This window comes from Macaca thibetana, chromosome 10 (genome assembly GCF_024542745.1).
Source record: "Macaca thibetana thibetana isolate TM-01 chromosome 10, ASM2454274v1, whole genome shotgun sequence".
NCBI lineage: Eukaryota > Metazoa > Chordata > Mammalia > Primates > Cercopithecidae > Macaca > Macaca thibetana.
The window spans coordinates 65949711-65971335 of record NC_065587.1 but is presented as its reverse complement, the minus strand read 5'-3'; the positions used below and the strand labels follow the sequence as shown (position 1 = coordinate 65971335).

General features: G+C 45.1%; 2 protein-coding genes across 8 annotated transcripts in view; both read left to right on the top strand.

Annotated features, from left to right (window-relative positions):
* Positions 1–21625, top strand: part of RALY (RALY heterogeneous nuclear ribonucleoprotein) — a 414018-nt gene that overhangs the window by 352408 nt on the left and 39985 nt on the right. For 4 of the 6 annotated variants that reach the window (XM_050807261.1, XM_050807258.1, XM_050807259.1 and 1 more), the window contains exon 2: positions 12286–12368. The exons of the other annotated variants lie outside the window; for them this stretch is intronic. The gene's annotated coding sequence lies outside the window, so the exon portion shown is untranslated. The remainder of the gene's footprint in view (positions 1–12285; positions 12369–21625) is intronic. 6 annotated transcript variants of the gene reach the window in all.
* The window catches only part of CHMP4B (charged multivesicular body protein 4B), a 264810-nt gene that overhangs the window by 203784 nt on the left and 39401 nt on the right, over positions 1–21625 (top strand). The window lies entirely within an intron of this gene.

The window sequence follows — 21625 nt, the reverse complement described above, 5'->3', positions numbered from 1 at the left end:
GCGGATGTTAGGGAACAGCATGAGGAATGGTAGAAGCTGCCAGATTACAACTCAGTGTAATTGGAGTGCAGTGTGCAGGAAAAGGATGTAGAGGATGAATAAGGGTAGAGTTTAAACCATCCTGTAGGCAAAGGGGATCCACTGAAGTTGCAGGACTGTGATAGGAATAATGAATTAGGCGACAGAGGTGATTGGAGACAGATTAGTTAGAACAGGTGTCAGCAAACTAGTGGGCCAAATCTAGCCCACTGCCTCATTTGTAAAGTTTTACTGGAACACAGTCACACTTGTTTGTTCATCCATGATTGCTTTTGCACTACAATGGCAAAGTTGAATACCACACAGACTATGGTAGTCCACAAAGCCTAATTACTATCTGATCCTATACAGAAAAAGTTTGCTGACCTGTAAGTAAGAAGGTATGCAGGTTCTGTAAGAGAAGATAAATGTCAGAACTAGGCCTGAAATGGATTGCAGGTATTTGAAGAAGGGACATGATTTAGCAGAGAACACCTGTCTTACCTACCTCTCAAAACTTTATAAAAATCAAATTTACTGAAAGTCACTGTCTTTTTCTTTTTCTTTTTAATTAGTTTATTTTTTGTGAGACAGAGTCTCACTCTGTCACCCAGACTGGAGTGCAGTGGCGCAGTCTTGGCTCACTGCAACCTCCACCTCCTGGGTTCAAGTGATTCTTGTGCCTCAGCTTCCCAAGTAGCTGGGATTACAGGCGTGCACCACCACGCCCAGCTAATTTTTGTATTTTTAGTAGAGATGGTGTTTTGCCAGGTTGGCCAGGCTGGTCTTGAACTCCTGACCTCAAGTGATCTGCCTGCCTGGACCTCCCAAAGTGCTGGGATTATAGGCGTGAGCCACTGTGCCAGGCTGAAAGTCACCGTCTTAGTCCATTTTGTGCTGCTGTAACAGAATACCATAGACTGAGTAATTTACGAACAATATAAGTTTGTTTGACTCATGCTTCTGGAGGCGGGGAAGTCCAGGGCCCCTCACCAGGGGCCGCATCTGGTGAGGGCCTTGTTGCTGCATAAAAATGTGGCAGAAGGCATCACATGGTGAGAGAGAGTGGGAGGGCCGAACTCACTTTTATAATAAACCCACTCTCAAGATAGCAAACACTTTCCTGCAGTAATGACATTAATCCATTCATGAAGGCAGAGCCCTCATGCCCTAATTTTGCCTCTCAGAGTCCCCCCTCTCAACATTGTTGCTTTAGGGATTAAATTTCCAACACATGAGCTTTAGGGGACACATTCAAACCATAGCAGCCATGGCCATAAAAGGATACTTGATACACAGGCAAGTCCTGATTTGTCTTTATTAGCTGTGTGACCTTGGGCCAGTCACTTAACTCAGAAGTTCGGGTGAATATGAGTAGAATAAAGAAAAGACTCATCAATCAGATCTTCCTCAGGAGACGGAACTCTTTTTTAAAAATTTGTTCTTTTAAACTTTCTTACTAATTTTTTTTTTTTTTTTTTTTTTTAATAGAGACGGGTCTTGCTCTGTTTCCCAGGCTGGTCCTCAACTCCTGACCTCCCAAAGTGGTCCTTCCACCTTGGCCTCCCAAAGTGGTGGGATTACAGGCATGAGCCACCACACTCAGCCTTCTCTTTCTTTTTTTTTTTTTTTTTTTTTTTTTTCTTTTTTTAAATACAATGTCTCACTTGGCTGCCTATGCTGGTCTCGAACTCCTGGGCTCAAGTGATCTCCTGTCTCTGCCTCCCAAACTGCTGGGATTATAGATGGGAGCCACCACACACAGCCTGGACAAAGCTCTTATTCTCTTCTCTATACCTTATAACTAACCCCTAGTTTTTAAGTTTGAGGGCCCTCTAGTGGAAAAGACAGATACCATAGAAAATCTGGAACATAGTATGAAGTTGGGGATGGGTAGGCAGAAGGTTTTGATCACTCAAAGCAGCTGATGTTGTGGGTGGAGGGGCTTATGATACTTTGAGACACCCTATTCCTTTTCCCTCCATAACTGTTGACACTTGTTCTGTCCAGTTTGAACTTGTTTCTGCCCCTCAACTGCCAGAGCACATAAGGCCCCTACGAAACTAAAGGCTGGCTTTATCCCTCAGTCGCCTTTACCAAACAGAAACTGTGTGCCACTTGACATCCCCATGTGCCCCTCCCTGCCACTCTACTCAGCCCCCTATGCCTTACTTCCTTTTTCCTTCAGCACTGTGCCTCTGCCCTGAAGGATGGAAAAAGTACCATCTAGGGAGACCACAGTGGTGAGTTTTAAGCTCATTTCTGCCTTCAGCTTCCTATGTGACCTAAGACAATTCATTTCACGTCTCTGGCCCTTCTGTAGGATCCAGTACAGGTATCTTCAGCCACTTTTTGGGACTTGGGATTTCTTCTCTAAGGCTCCAGCTTCATAGCATAGCATTTTTCCCCCCAAAGTTCCCCTCTCTTTTCAATCTAGAATATTAGTATATGCTCAGAGATCATTTGCTTGAAATTCACTACCTTCACCCATGAGGAGAGTAGTCATATCTCTTTTTATTGGTAGGGTTCCAGGAACTGGCAGTCAGTCTGATTGCTAGAGTGGAACAGACCCTGTCAGCAAGTCATGATGTCGCCAGGATGGATGGTGTACTTCAGTACAGGCAAACTTTTGGCTCTGGGAATCCAAGATACAGTAGAGGAAGAAGGGCCAGGCAGTAGTCTAGGCAGTTTACATACTTTTTCCCCCTCATTTATCTTCACTATTCTGAGGTAGGTGATTTAATCACCATTTTACAAATGTGACAACTTCAGTTTTAGAGAGTATCATTCAGTAGACAATGACTGACTCATTGCGAATACGGGAAAACAACTAAATATTTCTTGCTCCCAAGTAGGGAAGAGTGGTAGAAGAGACAGGCAGATGAAACAGTGGTCAGAGCACTAAGGATACCCAGTTTTGGTGGCAGAGCCAGGACTTAAACCTAGGTCTATCTGCTGGTTCTTCCTACTATATGCTGCCTTCCTTACAGAGGGGTGGAGAGACCAGCAAGCCCAAGTGGACATCTAGGCTGGCAGGCAGTCTCTGGACGATGGCCATTCGTGGGGAGGCCTGTCCTTGGATTTTGAGCTGGGCTTTAGTTTGGGGGGGTGGGGGTGGCGGGGGCTAAAGTCTTAGGCGGGTGCTAAGACAAGGGATCTCATGTGGAACTGAGCCCATTTATAGAATAAAGCACCTAATTTTGTGCACTCCAGAAAGTGAAGCCTTATGGTCAGCACTGATCATATGCTGAAGTATCACAAGAGCCCCACAGTCAGTCTATGGTATAATAACAGGGAGGAAGAGTTGGTATCTAGGTACATGTTTGGGGTCCAGAGTTTTCTTTAAAAATGAATGTTGGGTCTGGTGGATAAATGAGCTCTCAAGTATAGAACATTGAGCACTGGGACCTCAGTCTACTAGTCTATTCCCCTTAGTTCACAGATGAAAAAACTGAACCTAGCATTATCAGGGGCTTTTACTGAAGAGTACCCAAGGTAAAGCAGGAGGACTGAAGGATGCTCTAGCCCAGAGCTAACTAGTCATGGTCAGAGAAAAAGGAAGACATGGCCTCTGGGGAAAGGAACCAGCATTTGCAAACGCTGTGCTGAGAGGAAAATGGTTCAAATTTTTAAGCTGAAATGATTTGTAGACTCTAACAAGGCTTATTTTTTTAACCCGAAGACAGCCTCCCTATCAGCTTCTAAAGTACCTCGCCTCTCTCACTTCAGGTGGGATTCAGCAATTCAAATCCAGTTCTCAGACTAATTCTGATTCCAGGCAGGTAAATGAAACAGTCTTACCCTTGACTCCCATCCATGTACCTACAGTCTTTACGTAACTGAGCTGAAACTGAATCCTTACTGAATTTTTCACAGATTCCATTTTGCCTGGCCATCCACTTATGATTTTAATTTTTGGGTGAAATTGGTATTATCTCTCAGATCGTAACCCTCCACCCTGGAACTGGAGTTCCTGGACTGAATCTACATCTGCAGTTAGAGCAACATCATTGCTTTTTTGTTGTTGTTGTTGTTGTTGAGATGAAGTCTCACTCCTGCCTCCGCCTCCTGAGTAGCTGGGACTACAGGTGTGTGCCACCATGCCTGGCTAATTTTTTTTTGTTTTGTATTTTTAGTAGAGACGGCGTTTGACCATGTTGGCCAGGCTGGTCTTGAACTCCTGATAATCTCAGGTGATCCTCCCGCCTTGGCCTCCACTGGGATTACAGGCGTGAGCCACCACACCCAGCCTGTCATTGGTTTTTGAATACCTATTCAAAAATTGATTTGTAAACTTGAAATTTGCAGTTCCAGCCTCCACATTGAGGTCCCCTCCAAAGTTATTCCATACTGTATGAAGTCTGAGTGAGGTGAGAGGTAGCTTGGTTGGGAATAAGGAGACTGGGTTCTGGCCCTGCCACTGACTTCCTTCTGTGTGACTTTGGACAGATTCCCCTCCCTGCTCTGATCTTACCTCCCTTTTTGTAAAATAGTTGAACCCTTCCAGCTCTGGTCTCATCAGGGGCATGAAAGCCATTTCTACACGGTCTCAATTGCACAGAGCAGTGTTTGGTCGGAGCTTTGGTGTGTTGGTTACTGATTATAAAGCTTTAGATTCTCACTTCCAGCTCGAGAGGGGGAAGGGGAACCATCCAACTGTCTCATTAGCATGGAGAAAAGAAAACAGTAATTACTTGTGCCTCCCTTGATAATTCCTGCGGGTTGGATCTTCTAGGGAAGGAGGAGGGGAAAACTAGAGATAGCTTCAGCTGAGAAAGGAGAAATGCTGTTAGCTACCCAGAAAATGCAGAGGCAAGAATGATTGTCTTGCACATCTGTTGTATTCTGTGGACGTTCCTCCAGGCAGCTTGGAGACTGCCTAGATTGAGTTTCATCTATTTATGGCATGCATTATGTTCTCATACGTGAACATGGGTTGGGCTCAAGACCCCTAATGTCACCTGTCATTAAGAAACCAGCTGTCCTCTAGGGCCTACTTTTTGATACACTGGGCATCCTGACACCTGTCTTTGTTTGGGAGTATGGGAGGGTTTTACTGAGCCATTTTGTGTCCTGGCTGCATTTTTTATTATGTTGTGAGGTCATTTTCTTTACCCCACAGCAACACAGCCAGTTGTTTTATTATGCCTGAGCGTAGGCAACCATACAGTAGAGCCAGTTACAAGGGTCAAGGTCAGGTATCCTTGTGAGGGGAGGAGTCTGGAAGAACTGCAAGACCACGGGTTTAGTAAAGGCTGGGATAAGCAAGTCTTAGAGAAGGGTTGAGGCAGTTTTGAGGCTGAGAGGTTAGGGGAGCTGGAACCCAACTATCAAATAGATTGGCAAGTTAGCTTGTGGGATGAGGGCCATTTGCCCTGTGCCTTTGCCCTGTGCCAGTCTTTTACTCCCTGTGTGTGGTCAGTTGTGAGCCCTCGAATGCTGACTGTGGCAGAAATGGGTTGGAGACTGCCTTCAGGGGAGCCCTGCCTGAGGGAGCCTGGAGCCATTAGACTGAGATTATCTCCTGTGGCTGTGGCTGTTCACTCGTGCCTTGGTTGCCACCCCAGAGGCCTAGAGAACCCAGCTTCCCTTTCTCTTCCTGTCTCTTCAGGAAGGTAACCCTTCAGCAACACCTCTTTTTTTTTTTTTTTTTTTTTTTTAAGACAGTCTCACTCTGTTGCCCAGGCTGGAGTGCAGTAGTGCGAATTCAGCTCACTGCATCCTCTGCCGCCTGGGTTCAAGCTCTTCTGCCTCAGCCTCCGGAGTAGCTGGGACTACAGGCATGCACCACCGCACCCAGCTAATTTTTTTATATTTTTAGTAGAGACAGAGTTTCGCCATGTTGGCCAGGCTGGTGTTGAGCTCCTGACCTCAGGTGATCTGCCCACCTCAGCTTCCCAAAGTGCTGGAATTACAGGCGTGAGCCACCTTACCTGGCCCAGCACCTCTTTCAGCCAGTCTTCCTGTGGGCCCTAGAGCTTGCTTATTCTAAACAGCAAGAGTTCTGTAGGGACATGCTATTTTTTTAAAATTGTTTTACAAATGTAGGAGATTATTTCCTCTATCAAAATCTTTCATCTTCGGCCCCCTGGGAATGCTCCTTTTCTCTTGTCCCAGACCTTTTGCTTGATTCCCCACCCTTTGATGTCCAGATCCAGGCTTCCCATAATTTTCACTCTTCATTCACTTTCTGGCTCCTTTCCCTAGCCTCTAGTAGTAGATTCCTGGGTTTTCTTTTTTTAGAGGATAAGGAAGGTTTTTCAACAGAGCTTTCATGACAGGGAGCTATTGGGGAAAGGTCCAGAGGATGTCAGTAACCCCTTAGCCACAAGGAGAGATATACTCCCAGGGCTTGTTAGCTTGGAATAATGCTGATAGAGGAGGAAGCTGTGACAAGAGAAAGAACCTGCTTGTCTTCTGACCTCTGCAGGCTTCAGCTTAAACCAGGCAGAGGTTGGGCTGGGGCAGGGCAATAGTGAGGACTAAGGGTTGGAGCCCTGAGCAACTTGTCGATAAGTGCTTCACTTTACCTCCTGTTGACAAATTTAGTTTGGAGTTTGCACAAGCACACTCCCTTCATTTAACATTTATAAAGAGAAATTCCTGCTGCTTCTCTTTTGAATAAAAGTCCTTGGTTCTGGTACCAGAAGGAAAAAGATCTTTTCCAAAGTCTAGACCTCAAACTTTTTAAAAATTTAATTTAATTTCATTTTATTTTATTATTTTTTTTTGAGACAGAGTCCTGCTCTGTCGCCCATGCTGGAGCGCATCGGCTCACTGCAAGCTCTGCCTCCCGGGTTCACGCCATTCTCCTGCCTCAGCCTCCCGAGTGGCTGGGACTACAGGCACCCGCCATCACGCCCGGCTAATTTGTGTGTGTGTGTGTGTGTGTGTGTGTGTGTATTTTTAGTAGAGACGGGGTTTCACCGTGTTAGCTAGGATGGTCTCGATCTCCTGACCTCATGATCCACCCACCTCGGCCTCCCAAACCTCAGACATTTTAAACCTGCTCAGGTGTCTCCTTCCTTACCTATTCTCCCTTCACCCCTTTCCCATCCTCTTTTCTCTGCTCCCTGCCTTTTCACTCCTCGCATCTCCCTTAACTTGTGAAAACAAGAATGGGAAAAGGACACCTTAAGCCAACAGATTAGTAGGTGTTTGGTTGATATAAATACTGGGACTGAGACTGTGAATATGGAGCTTGAGATTTTGGACTTTACTTCTAGTCCTCAGAATAAGAGTTACTGGGCAGGTTTTGTTTATTCCTTGATTAACTCACATGTCAGATACTTAGACTGACACAGAGCCTGGCAGATAGTTCAGAAGACCCTAATCCTACATCACCCAAGACCCATATGACAGTTCATAAGACCCTAATCCTGCCATAAGGTCACAATCTTATGGAGAAGATGAGCACCAGTGAGCACACAACCCCCACTCCTTCCACATCCCCCATTCAATCTTTGGATTTTGAGGATAGAAAGAACTTTAGCTTATCTGGTCTTCTTTCATGTTGCTGTGTAATAAAGTAAGGCAGATCATGAGAGTACGTAGGCTCTGGAGTAAAGTAAAGCAGACCTGGGTTCAAATTCTAGCCTTGTTGCTTACTAGCTGTTTGACCTTGAATGGCACACTTAGCCTCACCTATCTTCAGTTACCTTGGTTGTAAAATGGACATGTCATCACCTACTTCACAGGGTATCATAAGGATTAACAGTTTAACACCCAGCCTCATGCCTGAGGCATAGTAGCAGCCCATGTCTTTCTGTCACCCTGCATCAAGGCTTGGCTTAAATCTTTGCTTCTTCTGTGAAGCTTCTGAGACAACCCCAGGTCAGACTGATTTGTTTCTTCACTTTCACAGTATACAACATTCTTTGAACTGTTAGATCCTGCCTAATATTCTTAGTAATTTTTTTTTGTGGGATATCATAGTCCCATCCTGAATGCCAAGTGCCTAAGGATAAAGACTGTTCTCAATCATCTGTGCGTCCTCCATAACCCCTCACTCAGAGCTGTGTACATAGCAAAGCCAACCAGTACAGCTAGTATCAGGAAATATTTTTTGACTAATTAGATAGAAGGTTCGTGTATGTACTCTGTTTTTCAGCTTACAAGAAGAACTATAAAATACCTGGCTGGGACTCTCCCATCCTAACTCTGCCCTTTTCCTCACCTGTTATCACATTGATAAAAACATGTGATCATAAAATCCTTGTGTTGGCAGTATAGGAATTCCCATTTTGCAGATGAGGGATCTGAGATGAAGATTAGAACTCAGGTCTGTTGTTGGGAGATAGATCCAGACTAAGTAGGAGGAATAGAAACAGAAATCTTATAACTGGCTGGGCGCAGTGACTCACGCCTGTGATCCCAGCACTTTGGGAGGCCGAGGCAAGCAGATAATTTGAGGTCAGGAGTTTGAGACTAGCCTGGCCAACATGGTGAAACTCCGTCTCCACTAAAAACAAAAATTAGCCAGACGTGGTGGCATGTGCCTGTAATCCCAGCTACTTGAGTGGCTGATACAGGAGAATCGCTTGTACCCGGGAGGTGGAGGTTGCCGTGAGCTGAGATTGCACTACTGCACTCCAGCCTGGGCAACAGAGCAAGACCCTATCTTAAAAAATAAAAAAGAGGCTGGGTGCAGTGGCTCAAGCCTGTAATCCCAGCACTTTGGGAGGCCGAGACGGGCAGATCACGAGGTCAGGAGATCAAGACCATCTTGGCTAACACGGTGAAACCCTGTCTCTACTAAAAAATACAAAAAACTAACTGGGCGAGGTGGAAGGCGCCTGTAGTCCCAGCTACGCAGGAGGCTGAGGCAGGAGAATGGTGTAAACCTGGGAGGCGGAGCTTGCAGTGAGCGGAGATTGCGCCACTGCACTCCAGCCTGGGCGACAGAGCGAGACTCCGTCTCAAAAAATAAAAATAAAAATAAAAAAGAAATCTTGTAACTGACTAGGTCTCCATTCTTTGGAAGAAGCAGGAATTTTTACAAGGAAGAAGGGGAACCCAGGGGTACTGTATTCCTGAGGCCTTAGCTAATGGTGAGACCAGAAGTGAATATACCCACAAGCCGGAGATGTTTCAAGAACATGGCAGAGAGAGTGGCGAGAAAAGGGTTCAGGATAACGTCATAGATTCACTAGGCCTTGAAAATTAAGAAGGGTTTGAATGTGTATAAATGAAGAAGGGCAATTCCAGTGAGATAACAGTATGGGCAAAAAATATGGGAGGTGGAAAGCCCACAGTAGAAGTAAGGCAGATGATGACCAGATACTGGCATACCTAAGAGCAAGGCTGAGGTGAGCCATGACTTTTTTTGAGCAGGGAAGTGGCATTAGGCCCATTAGTCTGGCAGTGTGGGTCTCATGGATTGGAGTAAGAGGGGTAAGGGAGACTAGTGAAACAGAGACCGGGGAAGAGACTCCTGTAGCAGTCTGCCTTTGTAATGTCAGTAAGTTTTGAGAAATATTCCAGTAGTGCAAGCAAGAGATAATGTGATCCTGAACCAAGAGGAAGTTGACAAAGTAGGGAATAAATAATACTTTGGGAGGCCAAGGCGGGTGGATCACCTGAGGTCGGGAGTTCGAGACCAGCCTGACTAACATGGAAACCCTACTAAAAATACAAAATTAGCCGGGCGTGGTGGCCGGCGCCTGTAATCTGAGCTACTCGGGAGGCTGAAGCAGGAGAATTGCTTGAATCTGGGGGGCCGGAGGTTGCAGTGAGCTGAGATCGTGCCATTACACTCCAGCCTGGGCGACAGAGTGAGACTATGGTGAAAAAAAAAAGAAAGAAAATAATGATTTGGATGAGCTCTTAGAGTGGAAAAAAGTAGAGCTCTCAGAGGGGAAAAAAAAAACCCCACAAGGATTTGGCCGTTGTAGGAATGGGGCAGAGAGAGAAAGAGGGGTTGAGACCATGAATATTTGGAGTCTGAGTACCTGGGAGAATGGTTATGCCATTCTCTGAATCATAGAGGCTGGGAAATAGAAGATGAATTGAGTTTGTTGACTTGTTGATTGGAGGTGTTGATAGTCCAGTCCCTTTAGCACCCGACTCCCTGGTGCCTCTGCCTTTGTCTTTTGATCCAGAGCTACAGAGATCCTTCAATTCCTTGTGCTTGCTGCTTTGTTCCAGACCTGGAGGCCCCCCGTACCCTCAATCCCTCTACTCATGACTTGGAGCAACTTTTACTCCCTCTGAAATAAAATAGTGCTTAGGCCAGTACCTACTCTGTTTCCAACTGTGCAGTAAATGCACAGTTGTTATTAAATGGCCGTTGTTATTATCATAGCTTTGAGAATACAGTAACTAGAGATTAGAGAAGCCTCTGGAACCACCTGGCTGAAGGACTCAGGAGTCATTCAACTTGTATTCGGTAAAAAGCCTGGACTGCAAGTATATGGAGAGGATGTCAGGCTTGGGTGTAGATGGGTGGGGGACTGTGAGCCATGTAAACTAGAACAAGAGAACATGTTTCCTGCCTTCTTCTGTTTTTGAGAATTGTTACATGTAATGTGAGGTTAAGAGGGCAAGCCCTGGAGTTGGACTCCTGGGTTCAAATCCCAGCTCCACCATCTTGTTACTGTGCAATGAGCAAATGTACTTAATTTCTTTGTGCCTCAGTTTCCCCATTAGTAAAATAACACACCAACCTTAAAAGATTGTGAAGATTAAATGCGTTAATACAAATAAAAGGTTTATATCAGTGCCTAGTATGTGCTAAGTATGTGCTACTATTCTTATTCTAGAGTCTGCTCTATTCCATTCCACATTCCTGGGAATGAATATATAGGGATTTCTCTTCACCATCCTCACCCAACAGAGGAGGGGTCTGAGCAAAGAAACCTGAAATAAATCTCAGAGTGCTTGAAAGTTTGTCTCAGCTAGAATCTAGGTTATCTAAGCCTGGAGGAGCCTGGGCCACAAGTGACAGTTAGAGTTGTCTGGAAGACCTGAGTTTGACTCCCAGTTTTACCACTTGACTTATTTTGATCTTGGGCAAGTAACCTAATCTCTGAGCCTTAGTTTTCTCATACGTAAAATACAGAACAAATTCCTTCTTGTGTTTCTAGTATACCTCATTTTCCTTGTGACTCCATTCTAGCTATATTATTAGTCTCCTTGTTCCTTAAACATACCAAGGCCACAGGACCTTTGTACTTGCTGTTCTCTCCCTGGAACACTTTTCCCTCAGATCTTTGCACGTCTTATCCCCTCACTTCATTCAAATCTCTCTGGATATCACCCCTCATAGAGGCCCCTCCCTGACCATTTTATCTAAAATAGACTTCACCCTTACCTTTTGTCATTCTTTAGTCCCTTACCTTGCTTTCCTTTCCTTTTTTTTTTTTTTGAGATGGAGTCTCGCTCTTGTTGCCCAGGCTGGAGTGCAGTGGCGTGATCTCGGCTCACTGGAACCTCCCCCTCCCAGGTTCAAGTGATTCTCCTGCCTGAGCCTCCCAAGTAGCTGGGATTACAGGCGCCCACCACCATGCCTGGCTAATTTTTTTTTTTTGTATTTTTAGTAAAGGCAGGGCTTCACCATGTTGGCCAGGCTGGTCTTGAACTTTTGACTTCAGGTGATCCGCCCCCCTCGGCCTCCCAAAGTGCTGAGACTACAGGCACGAGCCACCACGCCAGGCCTGCTCTATTTTTCTTTATGGCACTTAGCACTACTTGAAATTATATGCTGTAAATAATTGACCTGTCTTTTGCTAGGATGCAAAATGTGTAAGGTTAGAAATTTTGGGCCAGACGCGGTGGCTCACTCCTGTAATCCCAACACTCTGGGGGACCAAGGCAGACGGATCATTTGAGGTCAGGAGTTTGAGACCAGCCTGACCAACACGGTGAAATCCCGTCTCTACTAAAATAAAAAAATTTAAAAATTGCCGGGCGCGGTGGCTCAAGCCTGTAATCCCAGCACTTTGGGAGGCCGAGACGGGCGGATCACGAGGTCAGGAGATCGAGACCATCCTGGCTAACACGGTGAAACCCCGTCTCTACTAAAAAATACAAAAAACTAGCCGGGCGCGGTGGTGGGCGTCTGTAGTCCCAGCTACTCGGGAGGCTGAGGCAGGAGAATGGCGTGAACCCGGGAGGCGGAGCTTGCAGTGAGCTGAGATGGGGCCACTGCACTCCAGCCTGGGCGGCAGAGCGAGACTCCGTCTCAAAAAAAAAAAAAAAAAAAAAAATTTTGAATGCCTGCTGCCTGTTCTGAGCAGCACCCCTAATGGACTTTTCTCTCTATTATAGGTGAGCCCTATTCCCGGAGGCAAGTGGTGCTGACCCTGTAACCCAAAGGAGGAAACGGCTGGCTAAGCTCAGCATTGTTACTGGTGAGTGAGGGTGCCTGGGAAAGCTCTGGGCAAGCTTAGGCCAACATGGAGGGTAACTAGTTTGGGAATTGTTTTTACCTTCAGTACAGTCACAAGTGATTATCTTCCTACTCCATGTCTAAGAGATCGGATGTTGCACAGGTAACCTTCTGAACTGGGAGGAGGGTTGAGACTGCTCTCCTAGAGCTGCCACAAGAATGTCTGGGATCATTTACCATGAGTAAGGCAGAGCAGGTCTGCTTCCTTCTTGCTTCTGCTAGCTGCTTTCTGCTGGGATGTGGCGGGTGGGGAGCTATCCTGGGACCTGGTGGCTGTACCTGTCCTCTCACAAGCTCTTTAACATGACCTCACAGCCCTTAGAGATTTTTTTTGGGGGGGGGGTAGAGGGGGGACAGAGTTTCACTCTTGTTGCCCAGGCTGGAGTGCAATGGTGCTACCTTGGCTCACTGCAACCTCTGCCTCCGGGTTCAAGCAATTCTCCTGCCTCAGCCTCCTGAATAACTAGGATTACAGGCATGCACCACCATGCCCGGCTAATTTCATATTTTTTAGTAGAGACGGGGTTTCTCCACGTTGGTCAGACTAGTCTTGAACTCCCGACCTCAGGTGATCCGCCTGCCTCAGCCTCCCAAAGTGGTGGGATTACAGGTGTGAGCCACTGCGCCTGGCCCCTTAGAGACTTTCTTAGATTTAGTTTTTACTGTGATCTGCCAAGCTCATAGGTCAGCGCCAGAAAATCCTGTAGTTTCTTCAGTTCTGCAAAATGTCGTATGAATAATGGTGAGAGTGGAGTGATTAGGGCTTTATAAATGGGATGTCAGGGGAACCTGCAGATGGTGAGAAGAAGGAAGGAAAATCCACACATTAAGAACTTACTGTGTTACTGATGTCAATCTAGACAAAATCCCTTTTTGTTTGTGTGGGGTTTTATTTTTGTTTTTGGGAGACAGGTGTCACTGTGTTGCCTAGGCTGGTCTCAAACTCCTAGGCTCAAGTGATCCTCCTGCCTCAGCCTCCTGAGTAGCTGGGATTATAGGCATGTACCACCACAGCCTGCTCTGAAACCTCATTTTATAGATGAGGAAATTGAGGCTCAGGAACTGAAATAATTTGCCCTGGGTTCACACCTGGGAATCCATAAAGCTGATGTTAGAACCCAGGTCAGTCTGACCATAAATGCCATTGTTCTTCCTGACCTGACAGGCTTTCGTTGGGCCGCTAATTTCCCTCTTTAATTCTGAATTTTCTTACAAAGTTCAAGAAGGCAGACTTAGGGATTCAGAAAGGAGATTCAGTTGAGGGGCTGAACAGGGCAGGTAGGAGTTGGGGGTCCCTCTGAGCAGTGGTATTTCTAGTGAGGGGAGCTACTAGACTGAAAGATAGGAAGAACCTTCAAGCAGGCAGAGGCCCAGGCTAAAGTGACCAGAACAAGAAGAATGTATCTGTAACACATGGTATCTCATAAACACTTGGGCCAGTACAGGATAAGGACCTGAGTACTGGCTTGAAGTTGAGAAACCTGGGTTTTTATCTTCTTTCAACATGTGCCCTTGGACAGTCTTCATTCCCCTATATGTAAAGTCGGAGTGCCTCCTTGTCCCCTCATGTCTCTCGTGTGTGCACCAACCATGCAGGTATGTTACAGAGAATCAAATGAGAAATGCAAGTTGGAAAGCTTTGTGAATTGTAAAGCAGCATGAATGAAACAAGAAAGTGAGAGGAAAGCATTTTAAGTGTCTGTCTTAGCTCGTTTTATGTTGTTATAAAGGAGTACCTGAGGCCGAGTAATTTATAAAGAAGAAAGATTTATTTGTCTCACAATTTGGATGTCTGGAAAAGTTCAAGATTGGGTGTCTGCACTCAGTGAGGGCCTTAGGCTGCTTCTACTGTGGTGGAAAGGGAACTGCTGTGGCTAGAAATCAGATGGTAAGAGAGGGAGATGGGAGATGCTAGGCTCTTCTTAACAACCATCTCTTACAGGAACGAAAAGAGTGAGAATTCACTCGCTTCCCCTACCCTCCTTCCAGGTAGGGGATTAATCCGTTCATGAGGGATCTGCCCCCAGTGATCCAAACCCCTCCCATTAGGTCCCACCTTAAACATTGGGGATCAGATTTCAGCAAGAGGTTTGAAGGAGTCCAGCATCCAAAATATAATAGTATCTATGGCATCTCAGTCCCTGACCTGTTTGCCACCCCATTCCCCAAAAGTAAACGGGAGGATTTTCCTTTGGAAATTTTTCACTGTAAATCTTCTCTTATGCCCTTCTCCTCCTCTCCTTTCTTTTGTAGGCCCTACCCATAGCTTAGTTTTTCCTTAAGGAAGAGGATTCCAGGGCACAGATGACAAAGCCAGGTAGCACAGGCAGCCACGATTTGCAGTGTGTGGGCTGCAGAGTGCAGGTTTAAGTGCACTCATGAACCCTGGCATAGGATACTACAGCAGTTCCCAAGAGCCCATCCCAACAGGAGTCGGCACTCCACTGAGGTGTTGCCTCGTTCCCTGCTGTCATCTCTTGAAGAAGGCTATTACTCCTTTGACCCTAGGTTCCCTGCCTGCCCCTGCTTACTGCTAGTGAAAAAGGCTCTTGTGCTGTAGCCTCACATTTTATGGAGGCCATGGTCATTCCAGTTTTTCTCCCATCTTGTTCTCCCCCTTTACCAACGATGGAGACCGTTCTCTTCATACTGGGTTTTAACAATGGATATTCTGTTCTTCTATCTGCCTGAGAGTGCACAGAGGGTTTTGACCCCTACCTTCCCTCGTACTCTGAATATCCAGGCTCTTGCTGCCACTTCTTTTTGCCTTGTTAATGTAAAGTTCTACAGCTTCTGGCCTTTCCCTGGCCTGGGTGCCAAGCTTGGATCTTATATGCTTCCTGTAACAACTGCTCTGTGAAGAAGCTCCACTATTAACTTCTAAAATATGAACGATTCCATGTAAATCAATGTATAATATATACATTTATATATGATAAGCTACCCATATAATAGCTTATTTATCTAACAGCCTCATTTTTCCAGAGTCCAACTGAAAAACAAGAGGGAAGTAAAGCATTGTCATCCTTAAGTATTTGCACAGTGCTAATTTATTCTTATTTTTTATTTTTATTTTTTTTGAGACAGAGTCTCACTCTGTCGCCCAGGCTGGAGTGCAATGGCACGATCTCCACTCACTGCAAGCTCCACCTCCTGCGTTCACACCTTTCTCCTGCCTCAGCCTCCTGTGTAGCTGGGACTACAGGCGCCCGCCACCATGCCCAGCTAATTTTTGTATTTTTAGTAGAGATGGGGTTTCACCGTGTTAGCCAGGGTAGTCTCAATCTCCTGACCTCGTGATTCGCCCGTCTCGGCCTCCCAAAGTGCTGGGATTACAAGTGTGAGCCACCGCGCCTGGCCATTTATTCTTATTTTTACGTGTTGTTGTAACAAGTTTAGCATTTGGTTTCTAAAACCCCATAAGATTAAAAGCAGCATGTCAAAAAAGGGAGAAGAGCTGCTATATTAATCCCATCTAGGGGTGAGAGCTGAAAGCTGACTGAAAGGGGAGGAGTGAAAGAAGAGTAAGTTAAAACAACAGTCTGGAGGCCACTTAATTTAGGAGCAGCACCTCCACAACTGTGTCCCTCAGTAAGATGAGGGTGGGGCTGGGTAATTCTGTGGTGGTTTTGGGTTCCTCTTGAAAGCCAAAGTTTTCAGAAAATGTTAAGTATTTATAGTGTCTACTATATATTATCAAACACTATACTGAATGCTTTACATAAATATATTTCATTTTCATAGCAACTTGGGAGGTAGGTGGTGATATTCTTATTTAATAAATTACTTGAGAGTTAGAGAGGGACGTGTAAGCAGTGATCAGAAGAGCTAAGCTTAGAACCCAGAAGAATCTGGCTCCAGAAAACTAAGTTTTTTTCTATTATATCCTACATTGGCTCTTTCCCCACTACCTGAAACCCTGGTCCTTCTCAGGCTCTTAAGCTAGTAGTCCCCCGCTACTCCTTTTTATTCATTCTCCTATAGACATTTTTCGTTTTGAAGATACACATTTATTCATTCATTCAGTGAGTATTGGATTGTCTGTCATATACCAGTCACAGTTTCAAGTGTTTGAGGTGTAGCAGTGAATAGAATAGTTTTTTCTCTGTAGTTTATGTTCTAGTAGAGGAAAGCAGATAAACAAATAAATCTGAAGAAAAATAAAGCAGGGTAAGGGAATAGGGAGACACTGGATTATTAAGGAAGGCCTCTCAGAAAGTAAAATTTGTGCCGAAATATGTAAGAATTAGAGTAGTGAGCTATATGTATCTTTGGGGGAATAACATTCTAGGCATAGAGTTCAGCAAGTTCAGAGGTCCTGAAATAAGAGCGTGCTGCTTGTGTCTGAGGAACGAAAGGAGGCCATGTGGCTACAGATGTGGTAAGAGCAGGCAGCCTTCCTTACCTTGTTCCCAATTTTAGGAGGAAAGTATTCCATCTTTCACCATTGTGTGGTGTTCAGGCTAAGGAAGTTCCCTTTTATTCCTAGTTTATTAAGAGGTTTCATTATGGATGGGTGTTAGATTTTGTTGATTTTATGGTCTTTGTTCTTTATTCTACATTGACATTACATTAATTGATTTTCAGATATTAAATCAACTTCACATTCCTAGAGTAAATCCCACATGGTTGTAGTGTATAATCCTTTTTATATGGAGTTAGATTTGATTTGCTGGGGAATACTGTTCTGTAGTTTTCTTAGGTCTTTATCTGCTTTTGGCATTAGGGTGACCTCATGGAATAAATTGATATGTTCCCTGCTCCTCTGTTTTCTGAAAGAGTTTGTAAAGGATTGGTATTATTTCTTCTTTAATTGTTTGATAGAATTCATCAGTGAAGCCACATGGGCCTGGGCTTGTCTTTGTTGGAAGAGTTTAAAATTACTAATTCAAATGTCTTACTTGTTAAATCTACTTAGATTTTCTATTTGTTTTTGAGTCACTTTTGATAATTTGTGTATTTTAGGAATGTTTCCATTTCACCCAAGTTGTCTAATTTGTTGGTAATTTGTGTCTTTTTTTTTTTTTTCTTGGTCAGTCTAGATACAGGTTTGTTCATTTTGCTTGTGTTTTCAAAGAACCAACTTTTAGTTTCATTGTTTTCTTTTCCATGGATTTTTTACTTGTGTTTTTATTATTTTCTAATTTCTGCTGCTTTGGGTCTAGTTTGCTCTTTTCTAGTTTCTTTTTTTTTTTTTTTTTTTTTTTTTTTTTTTTTTTTTTTTTTTGAGACGGAGTCTCGCTCTGTCGCCCAGGCTGGAGTGCAGTGGCCCCATCTCAGCTCACTGCAAGCTCCGCCTCCCGGGTTCACGCCATTCTCCTGCCTCAGCCTCCTGAGTAGCTGGGACTACAGGCCCCCGCCACATCGCCCGGCTAGTTTTTTTGTATTTTTTTTTTAGTAGAGATGGGGTTTCACCGTGTTAGCCAGGATGGTCTCGATCTCCTGACCTCGTGATCCGCCCGTCCCGGCCTCCCAAAGTGCTGGGATTACAGGCTTGAGCCACCGCGCCCGGCTGCTTTTCTAGTTTCTTAAGGATTAGTTTATTAAATTTTGAGGCACAATACACCCCTAACCAAACAATTCTTCAGGCTTGACTATACCAGTGGACTGTCAGTTTGCTCCTTCTGATACAGTAGCCTCTGGAGAAGTATCAAACTTCAGAGGGGGCCTGATTCAGAAACAATAGGGAAGACAAGTGGCCTACAGTGTATATGTGTTACCAGTAGAGAGAGTGCTAGGGCTAGACCCATAGCGCCTGGCAGCCTGGACCCTACCTCCCCAAAATCAGCACTGGGCGGGCAGTGAGGCAGGCTGAGCTTCAAGTAAGACATATGGGGGTGGTGTAGCAGGAAGTGAGGTGACACTTGGCAAGCCAGGGCCTCCCAGGCTTCTGAGGAAGGTTCCCTGATAAAGAGCTAGAAGAGACAGCTGCCTACCTTATGGACTTCAGAGGCTTCACAGTGGCTTTTGGGGGACCTTTCTGAACACCTGTTTTGCCTGTTACAACTGAAATCCTTTTTTTTTTTTTTTTTTTTTTGAGACGGAGTCTGGCTCTGTGGCCCGGGCTAGAGTGCAGTGGCCGGATCTCAGCTCACTGCAAGCTCCGCCCCCGGGTTTACGCCATTCTCCTGCCTCAGCCTCCCGAGTAGCTAGGACTACAGGCGCCCGCCGCCTCGCCCGGCTAGTTTTTTTTTGTATTTTTTAGTAGAGACGGGGTTTCACCGTGTTCGCCAGGATGGTCTCGATCTCCTGACCTCGTGATCCGCCCGTCTCGGCCTCCCAAAGTGCTGGGATTACAGGCTTGAGCCACCACGCCCGGCCACAACTGAAATTCTAAGCAGAGATTTGATTCCATTAAATAAGGGTTACAGTGCAGATGCCATAGGTAACATTGAGGTGGGAGGGGCTCTGAGCAATGCCTGGGCTTGCTGGGGACTTACTCGTGACCTTTAGTTTCCTCATCTATAAACAAGGAATAATAGTTTCTACCCAGCCTACTGTGTAAAGCACATTTCAGGTAAGTGCTATATGAGACCATTGGATAGTGTACAAATGTACAAGACTATTAATGTTAGTAATTACAGTGTTAGGGACCTGGGATAGAGTCTGAGAAGGTCTAGGAGCAGTAGCAGTGCATCATTGTCCTTCAAGGTATGGGGATGAATGTTTGACCAAGGTAGACCTGGTGGCTTAGAAAGGGCAAGAGACTCATTGTCTGCCAGTGTAATCATCAGATGGCTTCTAGAGAATTCTGTGTAGGAGCGGGGATCTGATGGGGGGAGGCTGCCAGAGCAGCTCATGTAAGAAACAGCTGTTCCTATTCACTCTCCACCCGAGGATTTTGGCCATATTTTATTACTTTGGTTCCAGAAACAGCTGGCTTGCTTGAGGATTGCTGTCATAGCAAAGCAATAACCTACAGCTTGCTTGGGGAAAAGGAATCGCATGCAAAGGGCTCTGAGCGCTATGAGGTCCTGGGTTCCCCTGTTCCCTTCCCCAGTTTTCATTAAAACTAAAGAAGATCCTTTTGTCCCTTTGGAGCAGCAGGCCAGAGCAGAACAGCCAAACAGGAGAGGGACCTATAGGTTAGATTAACTGGAGGGCAGTTCTAGGGATTTTGGCTGTGGCAGTGAGACAGGGTCCTGAGCCTAAGAACATTGCCAAGAGAACAAAATCTAAGCTGGATAACAAAGCTCAAGAAACCATGGTCTGTGAGCAATGGTGGTTCTAGAACTTTGAGATGAGTAAGAAGTGAATAAAGGGGACTTATCGAATGGGACAGATTGGGGGGTGCTCAAAACTTACTTTACCCCATTAACACAAAGCAGAAATTGCTCCTTTGGAATTATCTGTCATTGTATTATTTGAGTCTCCACTATCCATCCTTCCCCTCATTGCCACCTCCCATATCCCCAATTAACATAATCTGTCAAGAGTCAACAATTCTGAGTACATAGGGCAAGAGGTAAAAGATAAAAGATATCTGTGACATAATTCGTCTTTAGGAAGATTAAGTAACTGCATCTTTCCCACTATTGTGTGTATTCTTAATACCAAGATTTGGGTCCTTGATCTGACATTTGTTTTCTGTGTGACTAACTTGTCTAAGCTGTAGTTTCCTCATATAAAGTAATGCCTACTTTATATAGCGATCGTGTTGCTAGTAGGAGATGATGAAGAAAATACCTGGCTTGGCTTGGTGTTCAATCACTAGTGATTGGAATAAATTCTGATACCATGTGTTGAGCGTCAGATTGAAGTAGGAGAGTGTGGCGACCCAGGCTCTTAACCCCGTTCTACTGACTCAAACCTGGGAAAGCATTTTATACCTGGGCCTCTTTTTCCTCAGTTCTGCAAACAGGGAATGAGGTGGAAAGTTGGTCCATAATTGCTGATGTTTCTTCCTGTTCTGTGTCTCCAAAGGCACATTGGTCTGTGGTCCAAAAAGATTAAAGAGTCAACAGGGACCCAAGAGAAGTCTCAGCTTCGGTCCTGCTTAAGCCTGCAGCAGGACCAGTTAAAAACAAAGAGCCACTATCTATAGTAAGGTGTTAGAAGTGGCTGGGAGTCTGCTGCAGGGCAGTGACCTGCCTGTCACCCAGCATTTGGAAAATAAATGTCAAAAAGAAAATCATAATGGCCTAGAAGGTTGGAAACTGAGTAGCTAGCAAGTGTGAGAGAGGGGCCATGAGGCATAGGACCCAGATTGTGCTCTATCACCCACTCACTGGGTGTTCCCAGTCACGTTGTTTCTCCTTGCATCCTCCATATCCCCATCTGTAAAAATGAGTTAGGCATTGTATTCTCCAAGGGCCTTTTCAGGACTAACTTTCTGAAATTTCATTGGCCCCTTTTTTCTGGCTCTTGTGTTTGTACTCTAGTTTTTGCCTTTAGTACTGAGGATTTCATTTATGAGAAGGCTTTTTAACCAGACAGGGTTTTTCTAGCCCTAGGGTATTCAGAATGCTCTTGAAACTATAATTTCAGGCCATTCAGTTTTCATCTAGAGATGCCTTGGTTCACCTGATCCTACTCCCTCGTTTAACACTGAGAGATAATGCAACAGAGAAGAAAGACTACAGGCTTGACAGCTGACCCTGAATTCAAATTCCTGCCAGTATTAGCTTAATCTTTCTGAACCATATCATCATCATTTAAAAGTGCAATAATGGGCTGGGCATGGTGGCTCACGCCTGTAATCCAGCACTTTGGGAGGCCAAGGAGGAAGGATCATGAGGTCAAGAGGTCGAGACCATCCTGGTCTACATGGTGAAACCCCGTCTCTACTAAAAATACAAAAATTAGCTGGGCGCAGTGGCATGTGCCAGTAATCCCAGCTACTTGGGAGGCTGGGGCAGGAGAATCGCTTGAACCCAGGAGGTGGAGGTTGCAGTGAGCAGAGATCTTGCCACTGCACTGCAGCCTGGGCAACAGAGTGAGACTCCCATCTTGGGAGAAAAAAAAAAAAAAAAAAGTGCAATGGTGATAACAGATTCAGCACACAGAATTATTTTAGAAGAGGAAAGAAAAAACTGAGGCCCAAGAGGTGAAGTCAGGTTCAGGTTCTCACCCAAATCCAAATCTCTTGTGTCTCGTTCCAGAGTTTTTTTCCCCTCTAGAGCCAAGGTCAGTTGTGCCCATATGGATATGGTAGCAAAGATTGGAACTGAAAGCATGTCAGCTTTTTTAACATCTCTGCCAACAGCCCTCTCAATTCCC